Source organism: Crinia signifera, chromosome 19, assembly GCF_055691185.1.
Source record: "Crinia signifera chromosome 19, ASM5569118v1, whole genome shotgun sequence".
NCBI lineage: Eukaryota > Metazoa > Chordata > Amphibia > Anura > Myobatrachidae > Crinia > Crinia signifera.
In genome coordinates, this window is record NC_139226.1 from 91,797,381 (window position 1) to 91,813,487 (window position 16,107).

Consider the following 16,107-nt stretch of genomic DNA (forward strand, 5'->3'; position numbering starts at 1 on the left):
TATTGAGGATATGTAAAAAACTTAAACTGAGCAATTTCGTGATCTGAAAAACTGCTGATGCAATGCTACACAACATTCATTTCTTACTTATCCCTCGCCTTACTGACCCAGACAATCCAAGCTTTGTCGCCCATACACAATGCAATTTTGTCCAGCGGGTATGCAGAGTGCGGATGGTTAATTTTGCTGTGCTAAAAATCACTAGAATGACCCTCTTATTCTGCCTCATGCAGAAACACATTTTGTAAAGGAGTCAGACAGGAAGTTGGTTTGTGCCACTTCTCTCAGATGTGTGAGAGTGTGTATCTCACAGCCGAAATAGCTCAGTTGGGAGAGCGTTAGACTGAAGATCTAAAGGTCCCTGGTTCGATCCCGGGTTTCGGCAGATTTTTTTTAGTGCTTTCACAGTGCATAACTAATTCTCCAATGATTAGTTACAGTATCAGAGCTCTGACACACACTGATAATGACAAATGTTTGTTGTAAAAAATTGTAGGTGAAGTGATGTTGTTTGGGGGGGGGGGGGGGGGGTGTGAGGGGATTTTCTGTTTATTTTTAATTGATTGTTTCTATATTTGTAAATATTGGAAAAGAAAAGTATGTATATATGATGTATATATTTGTATTTAAATGTTGCAATTGTTTTAATAAAAAAGCATTGACAAATGTTTATTGACATTTCTATGTTTATTGACATTTCTTTGTTGGCCAATGTATCACATGCGTGTCAGATAGCTGGTGTGAGAGAGGCAGAGAGATCTGGTGATCGCAGTGTAAATACTGAATTAGTAACAGACCACCCAGTTCAGGACTGAGAGCGGATGAGCCTGGAATATATGTCTATCACAGGTGGGGATTATCCTAACCGAAACAGACACTACTGCACCATCCATCTATACCACCAAAACATTCTCAAATTTAGAAAGGTGATAGTGGATTAACACTGATCCTCCCAACGCTAATAGGAGTGTGTGTGTATGTGTATATATATGTAACCTGCCCATTACGGGTTGCTGTGCCTCTTCCCCTCCTTCAGTAGAAGTTGTTACCTCCAGCGGTGGGTATATGAGCGCCGGGTCTCCTTAGCATAGGCCCCATGAGGGGCGCATGGTCATCAGACCGGATCGGATCCCCTCAGCAGCGCCGGATCAGCACATCAGCGGTACTGTGTAATCGGCGCAGACAGGGCCGGGTCTCCTGCACCGCACCAGCCGCAGCAGCAAACTTGATTGTTAACCATGCCGGCTCCTCCCCCTTCATGGTTCAAAGCATAGGCGCTGGCAGCGGAAGGGGAGAGAAGGCACGGGCAGGGAAATAAATTAGGTACAGGATGGCAGCGCTGGCCGAATGCAGTATTTAAAATAAAAATCCAATAGTGTGGGGGTAATCTGCCTGTGTACAATGGCAGCTCTGCTATTTTTTGATGAGAGATTGGGGAGGGGCGATCTAGGCATGCTGCGCTGATAGGCTATTAGCCCTCATCTGTAACTCCGCCCAGCATTATACAGACGCTCACAGAGTGAAGAGTGACAGATCTGGGCTATTATATAGGATATATATATATATATATATATATGTATATGTGTTATCCTCAATATTCCAATTCGCGCTCAAGCCTATTACACCAAATAAGTTTACAATAAGATTACAATAAGATTTCACAGTTACAAACTCGGCAGCCTCGCCACTGTGTTCCCTGAGGGATAGGGAACGAACAAAGCCCAATATTTCTACCCAATAGTGGCGTGGCGCCCAAAATAAAGTCCACAATGCACTCTTGCAAGATCCCAATCCAGTGAAGTAAACAGAAGATGTATTTCCAATAATTGTTTATTTATCTTCATAGGATTATCAAGGTATAAAACGCTTGTAGAGTCTATAAGCGTTTTATACCTTGACAATCCTATGAAGATAAATAAACAATTATTGGAAATACATCTCCTGTTTACTTCACTGGATTGGGATCTTGCAAGAGTGCATTGTGGTCTTGATTTTGAGCGCCACGCCACTGTTGGGTAGAAATATGTATATGTGTGTTTCATTTTTCACTCTGTCCCCTTTAAATGATCGTGCAGTCATATCATAAGTCAGATTCAGATGCTGTGATTTTGTTAATAGCATATGTGGTTCCAATAAACCATTTATTATAGCCACGTATGCTATTGACGAACTACCTCTGTCAGTTGTAGTTCTGAAAGGCTTAGTTTTAGGTCCTGTGCTTTTCTCAATCTAATCAGCTCTTTCGGATTTCAGTATCACTTGTATGTGGACAATACTCAAATCAAAAGCAAGGATATAAAGAGAGATAAACATCCAGCCAGTCAGCTCCTTACTGACTTTTTTCAAACACAGTCTGTAACATGGCAGTTAGCAGGTGATTGGTTAGACGTTTCTCTCTTTATCGCCCTTGCATTTTATCTCTTGTTAAGGCTTAATACATCTGCCCCAATATATCCAAAAGGGAATTATTCATATTCCCACTGGCCAAGAACAGTACCATCCTGATTTCTCCATAACTGTTAACAACATGACAATCTACCCTAAATGCTGCTGATACTGTAGGCAGATCTTCCTAGCAAGACGCTCATCGTCTGCTGATCCGCATATTCAATATAAAATACTTCTACTCGCATATACAGTAAAGCTATTAACCATACTGCACCAGCATATATGTTTTTACTTATCACAAAATATCTCCTATCTCAGCCACTCCGCTCTGCGCAAGATCTGCGTCTCTCTTCTGCTCGTATCACTAGCTCCCATTCACTATTACAGGACTTTCATAGGGTTGCTCCCATCCTATGGAATGCCCTTCCATGCACAATACGACTCTCCACTAGACTCAAGCGTTCCCTGAAAACACACCTCTTCAGGCAAGCCTATCATATTTAAGTTCTACACGCATAACCCCCTGAGGCACTTATGTAATATATAGCTTCCCTTCTGGACCTGCAACTTGGTGGGACTGCTACACTATTACTGGTGCCTGTCCTTGTGTTTCCCTCCTATGTCCCTATAGATTGTAAGCTTGCAGCAGGGCCCTCTAACCTCCAAGTCTGTCTGTTGTTACCCAGTTTGTTTTATCACTGTCTACTATAGTAAATCGGAATCGGAATCTGCTGCGCTATATAAGAAACTGTAAATAAATAACTAAATATATACCTATATGTGTATTTGATATCCAGATAAACTTTTTGAAGATTTTTTTTTTTGTGTATTAAGTGTTTATATTAAAAGCTATTCATGTGGAACGTGCAAGTCTCCTTAAACTTCATGGGTGGAGAGCAGATAAAAACTTTCCACATATATAAACATTTATTAATTAACTGTAACAAACGCAGTGGTCACAACATACTGTATTTTCCTCTTTACTGAAACATCCGCTATCTTTCTTTTTTAATATATTAACTTTTTCTTAAAAAATATGTCAGAAGTGGGATTCGAACCCACGCCTCCAGAGGAGACTGCGACCTGAACGCAGCGCCTTAGACCGCTCGGCCATCCTGACAACATGCACAACTTTGAATTTATCTCCTTGTGGACAGTGATGTTATATCTGAAGGATGTGAAAATATCTTGGACTGAGCAGTATTGTGATTTGCAAAACTGCTGAAGCAATGACAAACATCATCCATTTTCTCCTTGTCCCTCTCCTTACTGACCCCAAAAAACAAGCTTTCCTTAGTCATATGATATCTGCATAGGGTTCTGAGGACCACCCAATATCATCCCTTTCCACCAATAGATAATACTCTGCTTCCTCACACTCACTTAATTTATTTTTGCACTTACATAAGCTCAATGCTCAATGGCACATGCAGAAATACATCCTTAGAGTACAACCGAGAGCAGTGGCATAACTACAATGTGTGCGCACCCCGCCTCCAAGCCACCACGGGGTCTGCAGGGCTATTGTTAGCCACTGTCAGCGAGGGTAACCTGGCTACCTCATCTATTACACTCAGGGCTGCCATCAGAAATTGTGGGGCCCGGGACTGATAAATTTAGTTAGATATTTTGGCAGCACCCATCTCACGGATGGCGCAATCAATTTAAGTTTTAATAAAACCCCTAAATGACAATAAAACTACATAATACATTGTCAGACACCGCAAATGCAAATTACATATTATATCGCTCACATTAATGCCCATTACATATTCTACAGCATACCGTAATGCCGATTACATATTATGCCCCACACTGTAATGCCTACTACGTATTACACCCCACACCGTAATGCCCATTACATATTACGTCCCACACCGAAATGCCCAGTATATATTATGGTGCTCACCATACGTAATGCCCATTACATATTATACAGTACACTGTAATGCCCATTACATATTAAGCCACACACTGTAATGCCCATTACATATTAAGCCACACACCGTAATGCCCATTACATATTATGTCACACACTGTAATGCCTAATACATATTATGCCACACACCGTAATGCCTATTACACATTATAACACACTTATTTGCTTTTTGCTCAGGGGGAAAACGTGCTTGTTGCCCAAGGGTGCGCACGCCAGTCAGTGTGCAGTCATTGAATGGCTTTATCATTATTATAATTACCTGAAACACAGCCATCTTAGCAGCATGCCCTTTCTGTGCCCCCAGGGCAGCTGAGAGGTATGCCGGGCCCCGGTAAAATTTTGGGTCCGTGGCCTAATTTCGGGAGGCATGTACTCTCAAGGGGAGAGTGTAATTTTCGCCCCACCTCAGTAGCACACACAAGCATGAGCTCTCACACTGAGGGTGCTGTCAGCACAGCACATGCTGTACATGTGTGCTGCTGCCTAGTAGAGACAGAGGGAGAAGGTTGGATCAGGGGTTAAAAAATTACATTCACATGGGGTTCCAGGAACAAAGATTATAAATGTTTCTAGGTCTGAGAAATTCATCAAATACAAGGGTAAAAAACAATACATATTATTTATTCTTGAAATGTTTACCTGCAGAGCACACTGAGACACAAGCATTCACGGAGGAAACAAAGAAGCCTGTGTGAATAAGATGCTGGATGCCCGGGGGCACGCACTCTATGCCAGCGCTTCCAGATAGCGCTGAGCGCTCCCCTGTCATTGCTAGTTGTGCAGATGGGCACCTTTAGCATCTGTCCCTGCTCTGTGTCCCCTCCGGCTATCGCTGTTTGAGTGTCGGACGGCGGGCATCACGCACCCTGCAACCAGCCGCTGACAGGAGGCTTTAGCGTGTGGCGGTAGCAGGCGGCCCTCCGCTGATTACTTAATACTCTGCTGGCATAGAGAAAACCAGACGCCCCCCTCTCTTCAGGGCGGCAGGGCCCGGGACAAATGTACCCCTGAAGGCGGCCCTCAGTGGCAAACGCAGGATTTTCAGAAGGGGGTTTCCAGAGGGGCGGAGCAAAGCACGGAAATGGACACTTAGGTGACCCAGTATATGCCGGGTCAGTTAAAGTATTATAGATAGACCAAATGTATATAAATAATAAAAACAAATATATATATATATACATACATACACACATACATACATACATACATACATACATACACATATATATATATATATACACAAACATACATACAGGGGCATCAACAGCAGTGTAGGCCCCTGGGCATAGCAATGCATTGGGGCCCCCACCGATCCTCCAGCGGTAGGTGTGGAGGAAGCTTTGATGTCCTGCGGGTGGTAGGGGGTATTATTTGAACCGCTCTGCATGTAGGGCCTGGATCAGTAATTTCCACTAATTACCCCTTTACTGCACAGATGTTGGGAGATGAGGTGGGAGGAGGAGGCATTGGGCTGAATGAAGGGGCCCTGATACATAACTTCCAGGGTGGTAGAGGATGTTTAATACTCTTATTATTCATAATTTTCTGGTGGGAGGACAGCTTGCTTGACTGCAGATATCTAAAGTTCCCGGAAATAGATTTCTTAGATTGTAGAGGAATTAAAAACTAGAGAATCCCACCTACCAAATAGTACTGGGGACTAGGGGATCAGAGTTCAGGAGGCAGAGCAATCTGCCAACGAGAATATAAAACTACATACCAGGTGTGTGGAGCTGGAGCAGTAACCAGCTGCTGGAAGGCTGATATCTCTAGTTCTGGAAACAGTAGAGACAAGAAACTGGTGTCCCTCAAAGGGGGAGAGTCCCGGCTTTTGGAATATACCCTCAGAAAAATTCTAAGTCTGATAGAACCCGAAATATCTGACTGGGAAGAGCAATTAACAGGCTTGGATGGGGACCACTGATTTGAAGTCATATATCTCCGGTTCCCAAGGGCCGATTTTTAAAATTCTTGTACCTATGGAAAGAGGGGACCCTCAGCTTTCAGTCTAGGGCCCTTAGACTTCTGGGGGGGTTTCTGGGTACTCGGAAACCCCCCCTGCGTGCGCTACTGGCCCTTATTACCATTGTGAATGGGATGGAAAAATACATTGTCCTGATTGTTTTGTAGGGACCCTACTCTACACTGCAATCACCCCATTTTGTGTTATTTCTTCTAGGGGTAACCTATACCACCCAGGGTAGTCCTACACAGTGCACCCAAGATGACACAACTCGTGGAGGTTATTATCCAAAATGCCCCCACCAATCCTGCATTTTGCCCGCAAGGCTTTCTTTTTAAATCTTCTGTTTTATGTGTATTGTTTTTGATGCCTGTAAAGGGCCTTGCGTCCTGTTGGAGAAAGTGCGTTATATAAATAAAATGGTTATTATTATTATTTATTATTATTATTATTATAGATATTTAGACACTTATTTATCAGTGAAATGTTTAAGTGTCTCTATTACCCTGTTCACATCGCAAATGCCGCATCCCACCAGGGATTTTGACATGGGATCATCCCAGGAGCGACCCGGCATTTGCGATGATGCAAGGTCCATCACAGCTACCTGGCAATAAGCCAGGTCACTGATGTACTCATGGGGGGCGGAGGATTAGGCTGCCGCTGCCTCCTCCTAAAGTGTGAATGGAACCTGGGTCACTCGACCCGGATTACCCATTCACAATGCACAGCAACCCAGGTCTGACCCGGGATTAACCCTTCTTTTAACCGGTGTCGGAATGCTGGGTTGCTGGACCTAAGCATTTTCAGAAGGCCCTTTCAAACTGCCCGGGTCGGACCTGGGTTATTTGTGCAATGTGAAAGGGATATATGTAGGGGTATATGTAAACCTCACATGGGTACTGGAAGGTTAATTCGTCTTCATTTCTGAATTTATCCTGACTGTGAAAGTTTGATACTGATAATTACCAGCCTATTGTTGCAGCACTTGCATGAATCAAGCTTTGATTTGGACACTTATGTTATACTTTACAATTGTATCTTCTTTCTGACACATTTGCAGAAAGCATCTGATCATCCCGGCAGCACTTAATATATATTGCAACAGGTTTTTGACAGATCTGCAGCATACAAATAGCAAAAGTGTCACTTGATCTTAAACTGGGTACACACTGAGCGATATATTGTTAATGATATGGGCAATATCGATATTGTCAATGGTATATAGTGCAAATTGCTCAGGCATCTGCATATTTGCTGGTCCCAACACCTGCCGGATCCATTGCAGATTCCCTGGCTGATGGCAGACCCTTGCCCAATGTAAGAGAAGGGCGTGAGGCGTTACGTTAGCATATTGGAACTCCCAGTATTTCATGGTTATGCTGGTTATATAACATATGATATTTACCAGCTCTTCTTACATCTCCCCCAGTGTTTCCTGTGTCTATACCATATCTTTAGTGTAACTTGTTATCATTAATATATAGAGTTAAAGTGTCCTATAAATACCCAACTTTATTCGATACCTCACTCTGAAATATTTTTAATAGAAGATTCATAAGTATTTAACTTGAAGTTTGGTTTTGTCACATCTCTCATATGGGTTACAGTCTGTACCTCACAGCCGAAATAGCTCAGTTGGGAGAGCGTTAGGCCCCATACACACCAGAACGACCAGGATCGTCTAACGATCGGCTACCGATTTGGCGTGCACTTTCCTGGTGCGCTCTCCCGCTGCCGGTAAACGACTAGGGAACGATCATGTTCCCTGGTGCACACGATTAGCTAACGATCCGACATCGGTAACGATGGTCGTACGACCGTCGGATGTGCGGATCGTTAGTAAATCGCGAGTACACGAGGCAAAATGGCTGCGGTGGGAGTGTCTTTATAAACAAGCCGGATTGGAACGACGGTCCGTACGACGGGAGCACACACAATGTGCTTCAGATGTGCATACAATCAGCACCCGACCTGCGGTCGGATTGGAGATTCTGCTGCAGGAGGCAAAATCTCCAATGCGACACACGACGTGACGGGAGCGCGCATCCCGTCGCAAACGATCCTGATTGTGAGTGAAAAACGAACGATTGACCCACAATGCATGCACAACCGTCGTTACAACGGTCGAAATTAGCCCTAATCGTGAGCTAATCTTTCTGGTGTGTATGGGGCCTTAGACTGAAGATCTAAAGGTCCCTGGTTCGATCCCGGGTTTCGGCAGTTCCTTTTAGTGCTACAGCACATAACTATTTCCTAAAGTATCAGAGCTCTGACACACACACACACACGCACACGCACTGCACTGATAATGATAATGACAAAAATATTTACTGACAACTCTGTGTTCATCAATGTATCACATACGTGTCATGCCCCTTTCCCACTGCAGCTAAAAAACGGTAAATTGCCGATTTTCAGCGCAATTTACAGTTTTAAGGCTGCAGTGGGAAAGTGCCAGAGTTGAAATACCGTTTAAAGTTAAATGGTATTTCAACCAGTTTTTAAAGCAGAGTCCTACACGTTAAAATAAAGTTTAAGAGGCAGTGGGAATGCCTCTTAAACGTAATTTAGCCTCCAGGCAGTCCCAGTGCCTGATGAGACCTAGTAGTTCTCACTTTGTGCATGTGTAATGAGTGCACGTGCATAAAAAAGAGCCGATCATTACATATGCGCATATGTAATGAGCGGCTCATTATTATGCATGTGCACTCATTACATATGCGCAAAGTGAGAACTACTAGTTCTCATCAGGCACTGGGAATGCCTGTACCCTGCATGGACCCCCGCTGCCTCCCCACTGCCCTGCATCCCCGTGCAGGTAAGTACAAGGGGAGGGGAGGTGGGGGCACAGGGCAGGTACGGGGGTTAGGCACTCTTTACACTTGGGGGGGGAGGGATTAGGCACTCTTTACACTGGGGGGGGGGGGGGGTTAGGCACTCTACATTTTACACGGTTCACTGCAATGGGAATGGTACTTAAATGGTATTTAAAACGGTAATCTGCTGCAGTGGGAATGCTAATACCGTTTTAAATACCATTTAAGATTACCAGTACTTTAAACTGGTCTGCAGTGGGAAAGCAGCATCAGGTAGTTGGTGTGAGAGATCTGGTGATCACAGTGTAAATAGTGAATTATTCTTCGGTCCAGGTGCCATGGTCTTCTACCATTGCTCTTGGCAGACTTTACCATTGCCAATCATAGTCTATGTACAGTAGATGGTAACGTATAAAAAATTCAATAAAGTGGAAAAAAACATGAAAAACTCATGTCCACCTTTTCATATGTCGACCATTACAATGTCAATCACCTGTAACGACCTATTGTCCATGTCAGCTTAATGCATGTTGACTCAAAGTGTGGATGCCTCATAGCTAGTCCAACGGTACTTGTTACCTAGAACGGCGCCCATCTCGGGCATCGCATTGACATCGCATGCCATTATAATGGCATGCGATGCGACTGATGTGATGCCCGCGATTTCACATAGAAATGAATGGTAAAAGGTAAATCGCATCGGTCGCATCGCATGCGGTCAAAAAACGCCAAACCCCCCCCCCCCCGATTTGCAGCAGACGGGGCTCTTGCGCGGCGAAAAGGGGGCGCAGTCCAACATTATACCACACACTGTAATGCCCATTACACATGTTAGCCAACTTTGTTTTACATGCCGTAATGCCAATTACATATAAGGCCACACATGATGCCCATTAAATACTGTATAACAAACCGTAATGCCCACTACACATTTGACAAAATTTGCTCATTGCCAAGGGGACTAATATAGCTTGTTGCTGGGGGGGACTAAATAGCTCATTGCCAAGAGGCACTAAAAAGCTCATTGCAAAGGGGGACTGCAGCCCACCCGCTTCCCGCTGTGCCCAGCTGAGCTGCCCTGTCTGCTGCTTTTTTCAATTAGGTCTCCTTCTGGACCGCTAGCCAACAGGCGCTCGTAGTCCAGCAGCCATCAATGCTACTTTTGATTGGCTGCTGGACACAAGTGCATATTGGCTAGTGGTCCAGTGGGAGACTTAATTGAAAATAGCGGTGGACAGGGCTGCTCAGCTGGGCAGAGCAGCTGGCGGGGGAGTGGGCGAGGGGAGCAGGGGAGTGGGCGAGCTGGGCAGGCATGGTGGGGGAGACAGCGGCACAGTTTGTGGTGCACAACTCCAGCGCCCTTTGATCTCTTGGCGCCCGGAGCTCATGCTCTGCCGGCTCCGCCCTCCCTACGCCCCTGTCTAAAACTCATGATGAAATATATTTAATAAATGATTTAGATGCATATGACAGGAATCTGGTCTGTGTCCCTTCTGTCTGATGGGTTGTACACTGTATCTCACAGCCGAAATAGCTCAGTTGGGAGAGCGTTAGACTGAAGATCTAAAGGTCCCTGGTTCGATCCCGGGTTTCGGCAGAACCTTTTAGTGCTTTTGTAACACCCTGACATTAGGTGATATCAGTCACCAGGTGCCACAGTTAGTAAGGGGTTAACAGCATAATGTATGCTGCCAGCCCAGCCAGGGTTAATTGCAGCAGGGGGCGGGGGTGATCCCCTGATGGACAGGCAGAGCAGGAAGAGGAAGTAGAGAGAAGCCTGCAGGGAAGGACTCGAGTCATGTGGAGTGCATGGGAGAGAGAAGCCTGCAGGGAAGGACTCATGTGGAGTGCATGGGAGAGAGAGAGGAGCCCCAGCACCACAGAGCACAGGTGGCAAGCAAGGGGTGCAGCAGAGCCCAGTCCCAGAGTGAAGCAACAGCAGCAGAACCCAGTCTCAGAGTAAAGCAGCACCAGTAACATGGTGAGCCCAGCTGAACCCTGCCAGCTAATAGTGAGTGTGTCATTGTGATTTATGGGCTGCTGTGTCAAAGCAAATGGCCAAAGGGTGAGTTAGTTGGAGTTAATCCTTGGCAGACCGTCTGAAGAAGTTGGTGATAGCACTTCCCCAGTACCGTACCGAGGTGTTGTTGAGTGTGGCAACGCAAAAGCGCCCACACTAGCGTGACCTGGAGGTTGCACCAAGAATTGCCGAAGCCTCATCCATATAGACACCTGCCCAGTGGCGGAACTAGCGAGCCATGGGCCCAGGTGCAAAAAATGCTTTGGGCCCCCCGCACAATAATTTTTCAATATGGGGTGGGGGGGCGGCCGCCGTAGATGGGGCACAGAAAAATAGTTATATATTTATATTAAGAAATAAAACCATTCCCTGTATATATAGTGGATGTGGCCTGTCACCCCCTCAGCCAGTGTCTATAGGCCCTGGCCTGGTGCCTATATATATATATTTATTTTTTTTTCACAGAAATGTACAGGGAATTTTTTTTATTACTATAAATATATAACTATTTTATCAGTGCCCCATCTGATATTTTTACGGCCGCCCCCCGCCCCGCCCCCCTATTGTGTGCCTGCCCCTAGCCCCCCCCTTAATTGTACTTACCTCGGGTGCCTGGTACTGGTGCCGTCGCTCCTCCGCTCCGCTTGCATGCTCAGCCTCAGAGCAGATTTAACTTCCTATCTGCTCAGAGTCAGAGCAGCAACAGGCAGCCTTGCGATTGGCTGCCTGTTGCTAGGCTACAGCAGTAGACCAGTCCCGGGCCGGAATGGATGCAGACGTGCAGGCAGAGTGCTGCTGCAGCTGCATCCATTCCATGTATGCCCTGGCGTCCACCCGATACCACACGCTGCCTGCCACTCTAGAAGCCGCTGCAGTGCCTAGACCACTACACTGAATGAGGCAGCCGCGCCACCCCCGATCCCCGCGCTGCCCGCTTACCCTCCTTTTCCCACACACGGCACGCCGCACACATGTTAAAAAAAAAAATTCAATATGTTATGCCGGGCAGACGGCGGCCTTGGGCCCCTTTAACCTCTTGGGCCCCGGTGCACTGCACCGCCTGCACCGGCGGTACTTCCGCCTCTGCACCTGCCTTTGAGGTTCCCAGAAAATACATTAAGGACCAGGTTACTGTTTAAGGGTCTACATCAGAATCCCTGGAGTAATAGTGCCACCCGGTGGCCCAAGAGTGAAAGTACAGCCTTTGTTATAACTTGAAGAGAAGACCCTTATTAGTCAAAGTGTGATTTTCTCCCTGGACGCTAACACGGTGCACCGGTTCCGTTCAAGACTGTCCGGCCCTAGTAATAGAGAGTACCCGGGTACTGCAGGTTAGCATGTATTGTGATTATTGTTCATTATTGCTGAATTATTGTTGGATTTCTGCATTGTGATTATTGTGTGCTGTTGAAGTGCTTATTTGTGCTGAATACTGGAAGGTTGGTGCCCCTTGTTACAGACCGCAGAATAAAATAGTCAAAAGTGATATTTGTTGTCCATCTTTCCTTGGTGTCCATTACGTGGAAGTGAGAAGACTCCTCACCAAATAGGAAGAAGACTGGGTGTGAATTGGTTTCGGCATCTGCAAGCCAAGGTAATTGTGTTCCCGTTGCCGGTGGTTACACTTTCACTAATTCTGCATTTCAGTATCTGATCTCTGACACATAACACTAATGATGGCAAGCATTTATTAACCTATTTGGTGGTATACCTGGAAATGTCTCGGGCTTAGCTTCCCTTGCATCACTCCTCCCCCCAGCATCACATACCTGCCCCCCAATCCCACACTTACCTCCACGGCATTAGATCACCGAGGCTCCCCTGTGGCTGCACAGGGGAGGCCCCACCTCCTTGCTCCAGAACTTTGGGGCCGCTTGGGAGCCCTCGGGCTTATGTATGTTCGGTTGCCTGAACACACGAGCGCCCGTACACTCAAAACTGCTGAAGCAATGAAACATGACAATCATTTCCTTCTTATCTCTCTCATTACTGACCCAGCTTTCCTTAGTCATGTGATATCTGCATAGGGTTCTGCAGACCCGTCAACATCATCCCTTCCCACCAATAGTACTACATTTACTATCGCACTACCCTATGCACAGTGGCAGATGGAGGAATCCATGCTCAATGTACACCCATGAGCATGTAGCAGAACTTGTCAGTGATAGGCCCAAGTGCTGAAATATGCCTTGGTCTACTTCTATGCCCCACCCCAAGTTCTTAATATGCCATATTGTTATTTTGCCACGCAACACTGCAATCCTCTCTAGTCTTCAGCTTCTGCCATGACTCTCAGCATCTGCCGTTGCTCCCCTTGGTCAAAAGGTTGACACAAGCAAAAGGTCGATATGGCAATTTCATGTTCTTTGAGGGCAGATTTCTCTGGATTTCTCTGGAATCAAACGGTCCAGTTTCGCGGGACCACAATCATTTGAAGCCCACTCAAAAGTTGATACTTGTCTCATGTAAATGGGTCAGTTGGTTCCGAAGATATAGCCGGTTAATCAATATAGCCAGGGCTTAAATTAGTCATGCAGAGGTGGGTGAACTCATCTCTCTATGCCACCTAATTACCCCCCCCCCCTCCCTTCTCCCCATTTGGCAGAGACAGGGCCAGTGGTCGGGTTATTGGCATCCACCTGCAAAATAGAATGCTTTTCTGTGATAATTACTGTGCAAGGCCAATGTGGAGGTTTAAATGTTCCACCTCACCCCCCTACCACACACACACACACACACACACACACACACACACACACACACACACACACTTTTACCCCTGAATATAGCCAGTTAAAGGGGGTGGTGGTTTTCTCTCCCCCTCACACCTGAAAAGGCACACAGGGCCTATTTTTAATCCCATTCCCACCCTCTCTCTTAGCATGTACACTGGCACCACCCCTCCCCCTCATGGTGCCCTCCTGTCATTTTTTCCTGGATTCGCCCCTGGTCACCTCATAGTGCAAGGATCGGAGGGGGCGGGCAGGACCTGGAAGGACGCTGAGCTACGGCAATGCCTAAAGCATAGTATGCTAACGTACTCTTTCTTGACAGGAATGAGTTCTAGTGTGGTGACAAAATGATGGTATAACCAGGTTCCAATGGCCCATACATTTCCCCCCACGTTGTGTTAGTATGTGCATAAAGTAGCAAGAGCCTTACATTCGCCATAGCGAAGAAAGCATTAGTGACAGCGGCATGGAGAAGCTGCAGGTCAGCCGGAGATGTGTTAGCGCAGGGAGTCCAAAGCACATGCCAAAAGGCCAGGTCATGAGAAATTCAGGCTCATCCATCACATGTCATACCCAGCAGGAAAATCAGCGAATGATGCCTTGGAAAAGCAACAGTGCAGCGTTGCTTACCAGTCTTTTGAAGATGCGCTCAGAATAGGGGCCCAATTGGAGAAGATAGATATCGAATCAGCATTCAGGCTCCTCCCCCCTTCAGCCACATAGTCACAGATTCATGGGACTAAAGTTCGAGGCCAGTTATTATGTGGATTTATGCTTACCCATGGGTTGCGCCATTTCATGTGCATTCTTTGAAAAATTCAGCACGTTCCTGCACTGGTGCGTTGAGGTGGAGACGGGCTGCAGGACAATTGCGCTCTATCTGGATGTCTTTCTAATGGTCGACCAGGCGAACACTGACACATGCAAGTGGCTGTTAAAATCCACGCAGGCGCTGTTCCACACTTTTGGGGTTCCCATAGCAATGGAAAAAACAGAGGGCCTACGAACAAACTGTTGTATCTGGGAATAGAAATAGATACCACTGACAGGCTGTGTAGGTTACCAGAGGACAAGGTTGCTGGCATTATGAGGCAGATTGGAGAGCATGCCAGAGCAAACAAGATTACACTAAAACAACTCTAATCGTTGCTGGAGTCACTGAATATTGCATGCAGGGTTATCCCAATGGGCAGAATCTTCTGCCGTAAACTGGAAAGGGCCACAGCAGGGGTAAAGGTGCCCACACACTAGAAAGATCTGCGATCGTAAGATGTGCGCATAAATTAGCCTTGAAATCTTTTTTTCGTCCTGGACAAAAGATTTCAGGCAAGCGCACATCTTTACCAAAGATTTTTCTTAAGATCCTGTGTGCGTTCCGATGGATCTTTTGTTAAACCTCCTGATCTTTCGTGCAGCACGTAAGATCAGAAGATTCAGCTTAAGATCCACGGGAGCCCGCAGCGGACCGATATCGGCTGATTTTTGACCGATTATCGATAAACATTGGACGATATATCGACCGATTTATCGGAAATCGGTCAATCGGCCCAAAAATCGTTCTAGTGTGTGGGCACCTTAAGAAAGCTGCATCATCTGATTAAGCTGATAGCAGAAATCAGAGAAGACATGTTGATGTGGGAAACACTTCTAAGGGAATTCAATGGTATTCGCATCTGGCCGGGCTGACCAGGAACATGCTGCTGCTAGAGCTGTTCCCAATCATAGTAATGGTGGAGTTGTGGAGTAGCTGGTTAGCCAACAAGGATATAACCTTTTGGTGTGACAATCCGGGGGTGGTTCAGGCGATCAACAGGCAGAGTGCCTCCTCCCCACCACCGATTAATCTGATCAGGCATTTGGTATTGGTTTGCCTGCGGCACAACATTAACTTTCGCGCCAATCACGTCCTTTAGGGAAGCGGCACCACATGTGCAGCTGCAAGGTTTAACATGTCCACCTCATTTATGGCAGCTTGTCAAGATGGCGTGAACAAGCTGGTGAAACTCGTTAGCGCCTGCGACATGGAGAAGCTACAGGGCAGCTTGGGAGGAATGGGGGAAACATAAGAAAACAGCAGCGAAGGAGGGTAAGCGGGAAAGCGAAGCACTAAAATAATTCCTGTGGGGAATGTACAAAGACGGGAAGTCTAGGGCGCAGGCGAGGATAGCGCTGGCAGCCATTGCTTTCTTTACAAAGGTAGCAGGGGAGGATGACATTACAAAGAGCTTTACCATCAGCTGAATGAT

At 46.1% G+C, this 16,107-nt stretch overlaps 3 non-coding genes across 3 annotated transcripts; 2 read left to right on the forward strand and 1 right to left on the reverse strand.

The window, feature by feature from the left end:
• Positions 1–312: 312 nt before the first annotated feature.
• On the forward strand, positions 313–385 carry TRNAF-GAA (transfer RNA phenylalanine (anticodon GAA)). Its single transcript has one exon. It is a non-coding gene; the product is annotated as a tRNA-Phe (tRNA).
• A 3,040-nt stretch (positions 386–3,425) lies between these two features.
• On the reverse strand, positions 3,426–3,508 carry TRNAL-CAG (transfer RNA leucine (anticodon CAG)). The gene has a single exon. It is a non-coding gene; the product is annotated as a tRNA-Leu (tRNA).
• A 7,125-nt stretch (positions 3,509–10,633) lies between these two features.
• Positions 10,634–10,706, forward strand: TRNAF-GAA (transfer RNA phenylalanine (anticodon GAA)). Its single transcript has one exon. It is a non-coding gene; the product is annotated as a tRNA-Phe (tRNA).
• The last annotated feature ends 5,401 nt before the right edge of the window (positions 10,707–16,107 follow it).